The sequence below is a fragment of the Trachemys scripta genome, chromosome 22, assembly GCF_013100865.1.
Source record: "Trachemys scripta elegans isolate TJP31775 chromosome 22, CAS_Tse_1.0, whole genome shotgun sequence".
Taxonomy (NCBI): domain Eukaryota; kingdom Metazoa; phylum Chordata; order Testudines; family Emydidae; genus Trachemys; species Trachemys scripta.
In genome coordinates this window covers 8,619,509-8,625,508 of record NC_048319.1, presented here as the reverse complement: position 1 = coordinate 8,625,508, position 6,000 = coordinate 8,619,509, and positions in this window count along the sequence as shown.

The following is a 6,000-nucleotide window of genomic DNA, read 5'->3' as shown; positions in this document are numbered from 1 at the left end:
AGCAGCATGGTCCAGCAGTGAACGCACAGGAGAGGGGGGTCAGGAGAGCTTGACTCTGTTCCTGACTCTACTGCGGTCTCACTGGGTGGCCTGGGGCAAGTCCTGGCCCCTCTCCGTGCCTCAGTTTCCCCTCCATAAAAGGGGGATAATGAGACTGACCCAGTGCATGGGTAAGGCTTAATTGCTGTGACTATGAGCCTGTGGGGTGGTGTCAGACTCCACTGCATCCCCTTTTATCTCTTGTCAGACACACCGTGTCGAGCATGGCAAGCCCTGAGACGCTGTGCAGTGCAGCTCCCTTATCAACGACTGGAAGCCGATAGGCGCTCGTGCGGGAGGGCGGGTGTACAGGAGAGGCTGGCATCTGTGAATTAATGAAGCCACGCACCAGAAATCACAAGCGGCTTTGACAGCAGAAGCCCTTGGCTGCTCGGGGATCGGGGAGCCGCAACCTTTTGGATAAATGTAAAACCCAAATGTCAGCGCCCTGATTCTAATTAAGTCTTTTATTGCTCGTCTCCGAGCCCACCTGTGAACGTTACGTGTCACCCTTTGATGCGATCCCCATGCGAAGGCACGGCTGTAGAAACAGCTTCCTCGCCTCCCTTTTGCTGCGGCCGCAAATGGAGCTGATGGGTATCTACACACACACACACAGCTTTGCTCGGCTCGGTTCGAAAGGCTGCTGCGGGCAGCTGGGAAAAGACCATCCAAGCCCTGGGTGGTTTAAGCGAGACTAATAAACAGCATCGGCGATCAGCCAAATCGTCTTGAACGTGACACTTTCCTGCAACTCGGGAGCTGGGAAATTCTAAGCTGGAGATTAAAGTGATTGATTTGTGGTCTCCTTTGCTCCAGGGGTCTGAACTCGCTGCCCCAGGCAGTAGCTGCCGTAAGGGGAGGGCCTGAACGGGAGGGCTGGGGGAAAAGGATGAAGAAGAGGTTAAGGACCACGCTGCAGCCTCAAACTCTCAGAGCCTGGCTCTTGTCTCAGGTGGTGAAAATCAGGAGCAGTGCTGGACTTGTACCCAGTCAGAGGAGAACCAGACCCTTCGCTTTGCTGTCACTGGCAAGTTTAAGGGCCTAATTCTGCCAGGGGTTGTGTGCGACTGGCGGGGGTGGGGGGCAGACTGGCCCTGCCTGGGATTGAGCCGTAAATGCTTGACCCTGCAAACGAGCTGAGCACCCTGGTCCCAGTCTAGCGAAGGGCGGACGTAGGAGCTTCCCTTCCAGCCCATGCCTGGTACCACTGACTGAGAGGGCTTTCGATGTGCTTGAAGTTCAACACACGCTTAAGTGCTATGCTGGGTCATAGAACCAGAGGGGCAGCAGGGACCGCAAGGGTCAGCCACTCTAACCCCCTGCCGAGATGCAGGATTTGTTGGGTCTAAACCATCCAAGACAGATGGCTCCAGCCTCCTTTTGAAAACCTCCAGTGAAGGGGTTTCCAAAACCTCCCTTGGCTGCCTGGGCCATTGTCCTGGTGCTTTTACAGAGAGGAAGTTTTCCTGGTCAGGGCCAAGGTGCTTGGCCGCTGTAGGATTGGGCCCAATAGATTTTTAAAGTCAATTAAGATTTTTTTTTGTCTCCTTGCTTAAAAAGAACCCACCATTTTTATCAACTTTTCTGAACAAAAAATCAATTCATTTTCCTATAGATTTCTCAATGGTCCTAAGCAAAGCAGATTCACACAGGCGGGGAGGAGGGGAAACCAGCCCCCACTCTCAACCAGCCACACACACGGAACACAACTCTACAACGGCAACGGTGCAGAAAGCGGCGAGTCTCCTGGCCCCGGGCAAGCACCAGCCACTGGCCCGGGGTTCTGATCTCAGTGTCAAGCCAGCGTCACTTCCTGGCGGTCAATGGGGTTTACCAGCATCACTGAGATCAGAATTCCCCCCTGCGAGCGAGGACGGCTGTCAAGAAGAGACCCATCATCGGGCCAAATTCAAAGGCAGATCTAAGGGTGTCTGAGCTGTTAACTTACACAGACTTCCAGCCTCAACGGTGTGCTTGGTTCACGCCGGAGATGTCCTGGTGTGACGCTGGTTCTGTGGAATCCCACTGGTACATAAAGCTGTTGTGATTCAGTAACGAGTGAGGCCATGAGGCTCTCTCGGATACAGCCACCCCACTCCTGCTTCCCCACTCCCACACGCCTTGAGTGGTCATTAATGGGAACACACAGGTGCACGGCAGGGAGGAATCAGCCCCCCCCATAGTCTTACCCCTCACACATCACAGCCAGCTTAGCCCATCCATACCCGTAATAATTTGCACCTTGTATCTCAACGCACTTTACAGGCATTCTTGATTAAGCCTTTACGGCCCCATCTACGAAGCAGGTCAGAGTCATTATCCCCGTTTTGCAGACGGGGAAACAATTCACCCAAGTTCCCACAGTAGGTCTAGCCAGGAACAGAACCCAGGAGTCCTTGACTGCTAGGCCCGTGCCCTAGCCACTGGACCACACTGCCTCCTCGGGGCAAACACGTCAGCTGGGTGCGCTGCAGTGACCTGCACTGGTGTGGGATCATACAGTCGCCCTCCCTGGGACCCGCGTGCAGATCAGACAGGGAGCAGTGGGTCTCAAATTTTTGTACTGGTGACCCCTTTCACATTGCAATTCTCTGAGTGCGACCCCCCTAATAAAATAACCCCCCTTTTGAATATATTTAACACCATTATAAATGCTGGAGGCAAGCGGGGTTTGGGGTGGAGGTTGACAGCTCGTGACCCCGTTTGAGAACCCCTGTTGTAAAGCTATTCCGGTCGCATAAACAGACAGACAGGCTCCAAATGCCTTGTCTGGCGTAGGCAGCAATGCGCAGCCCGGCGAGTTATTTGCAAATCACCGTCTTCTCCATTCAGCTCTGCAAAGGAAGCGGAGATCAAAGGGAAGAGGCAGCACCAGGGGACCACGGCTGAAAACACGCAAACCCAACAGGGCTGGTTTGATGTTGCATGAGACAGAGCGAGAGAGAGAGAGAACAACCCTATGACGAGGCCTTATCTACACTGGCAGCAGCCGGCAGGGTAGGTGGAGCTACATTGCAGGCTGCATCCATAGTCTGGTGTGTACCTACGCCCGGCCGTGAAAGACTCTGGCAAGGGGAAGGCAGCGGGGAAAGACTTGGGCACTGTGGGGGTGAGGTCACTGTTCACCACTGCAATGCAGCCACCTCGGAGGTGGGCCACAGCAGTTGTTGAATAGCCCCCAGCAATGGCCAAGGATCCGGAAGCCCCTGCTCTTGCCTCTTCCTATGGGGTTAGACTCCTGGTCTAAGCCCCTTCCTGGAAGGGACACGTGTGTTGCTGCCTCTAGTGGTGGAGAACCTCAGCCGCTTTCAAAACTAGAGAACTGGCAAACTCAGCCCACGGCGTGCACCCTGTCCCAGCTGCTGCCGCATGGGCCCTAACACAGCACCCCTGCCTCCTGCTCAAATCCATTGGAAGAGGGGGTCAAATATTGCGATAGGTTGGGCTAAACCTCATTGGAACGAGGGAGTGTAGCCACCACCCTTCATTTGGGCTAAAAGTAAGAGACAATGGGCGCCTCAAATCACAACACAGGCTCAGGAATTAGAACCACATGGGCAGAAGGGCCACGTGGGGTGTGTTTGGTGACGGGTGTGTGTGTGTCTGGGAGAGAAACAGACCCAGAGAAGGCAGCAGCAAGGAAGCGCCAGGCACAGCCTGAACAAGTGCTGGAGGCGCGACCCTTGGGAAAAACCTAGGGAGCGCTTTTTGGGCAGAGGACTGGCTGAAAGAGGCTTGGAGCTGCAAGCAAAGAAACTCCCTCCTGCTGTTTGGTTCCTTGTGCGCTTGGGGAAACAAGACGTTTGTATGTTCCTTGCAAGTACACAGGATTGCCTATACCTGACTCCATCACTAGCAGAAACAACCTGCAAGGCCCATAACTTTGGCCAGTCGCTCAGGTCAAAAGGGGTAACAGCATCATTGTGGGGCTCTCTGGCTGCTGGCCTGATGCACGCACCACTGGGGGTGGTGGGGGGGTGAAGAGAGAGCCCGCAGGGAAGTGACAGAGCTAATCCCTCTAGGAGATGACACGGTCTCAGGGAAATTGCCTGCAATTTCAGTTTGATGGACGCTCAGTGACAAACACTGCTCTGCCTCTGCTGGGGGGGGGATGTCCCCTCTTTGTTTACTTCGTGCTCAGCATTAATCAAACCTTCCCTCCCCCTCGGCTCCAGTGTTTGGTGGATGGTGCCCAGGCGAAGGGGCGGGGAGGGGGCGATCAATGGGAGGGGGCTCCTCGCTTTCTCCCAAGTGCCTGGCCCCACGGCGGCTGCTCTCCCGCAGAGCGGCTCTAATTGCTTTTTCCCCAGCCCGCCACTTAATCCTAGAGACCCCAGATCGCTGGCCACTTAGGAAAACGTTGGCTTAAGAGGCAGGCCCAGCCGGCAAGCCCCTGGCAGAGCCCCGCGCTAAGATTGCTTCGGACAAACGGTAACGAGTCCCCTGCAATGCTCAGAAACCAGCTGAAGGGCGGGGAAACCAGGGCAGCGTGAACCCCCCCCCCCAAAAAAAAGCCTCGTCGCTCTTGACCTGCCTTGCAGGGGCAAACGTTTTCTCTCTGGGCCGGGATGTCCCACTTCAGTGGAAACTTGGGAGGACAAACAGCTCCGCGTATCAGGGCTTCCCATAGCATCCAGCGCTGCAATATTGAAGTTCCTCTCCCAGGTGCAGGAGAGCCACAGGGTGGTTGCACTAGAGGACTCCAGGGAAGGCTTCCATTCGCCCCCCTCTTCCGGAGAAGCGTCTCTGCCAGGGGAACAGGGTCGGTACAGTTTGCCAGCGCTGGTGGAAACGCCGTGGCAAAGAGGGGTGTGTGTAGCATGTCCTGCTAGTGACCAGATCCCAGAGTCGGATTGATGGGGAAAGTTAGCTCCAAGGCCGCTCCCCGCTCTACGTCCAGTTTTACATGCTCCACAGCACCCTGCTTTCGCGGTGCACCTTCGCTAATTGGAATAAACTCAGTTACCGGGTCCTAAGCCCGTACCCACCTCTGTGCTGAGGTCTGAACCCCCACCACCAACGCCAGCCTAGCAGGCCCCTTCGTTCCGCCTCTCCCCACCTTCGAGGCGGAGAGCAGCTAACTCTGCTACAACTTCCAGCAGGCCGTCAAATTGGGGGCTGGAAGTTCCCTTGGCCTTGAAGCCGCGTCCGCACATCTCAGGGAGGCAGCAGCAGCCCCCCCTCTCAGCGTGCAATTTGAACAACTAGTTCACACTCAAGCCGAGGTCGCTGTATTGGAAAGTACAGCAGGGAGCCCTGCGAAACGAAGCCGGAGAAAGCTCTGAAGGGAGGCCGTGCCAGGAGGATGGATCGGACCAGGCCCGGGGTGCGGAAATGGCTCAGAGCAACAGTCAGGCACCTGGGATTTGGGACCGTTCACGGGTGAGGCATCACCTCGGTTGCGTTAGATGTTTAAGGCTGAAGGAAGCATGCAGAGATGAGCAGGGGGATAAACACGCTCGTATGCAAGAAATGCAGCAGCCCTGTCAACGCAGCAGGACGTTTGCAAATGTTCAGGCAACTCAACAGCCAGGATCGGATTCTCATTTCCACTACAGACAATGCTCGAGCAGCACGTTTCCCAGAAGCTGGGAATGGGCAATGGGATGGATCACTGGGTGATTCCCTGTTCTGTTCATTCCCTCTGGGGCACCTGGCATTGGCCACGGTCAGAAGACAGGACACTGGGCTGGATGGACCATTGGTCTGACCCGGTCTGGCCGTTCTTATGTCACTTCCCCCAGTCCGAAGCCCCTTCACGTGGACAGACGTATAAATGCCCTCAGTGTAAGTGAGAAAATGGCCCTCGGGGAAATCAATCCTGTGAAATGACCCCCTCTTAGGCGACCGGCCTGCCCTGCGCGGGCGGCAAGCGGTAACTGCTCCACTTAGGAGATAACTGCCTGCTCCCTCTCATGCATTGTCGGTGGGATTGTTCGGCGGGCGGCTCCGCTCTCT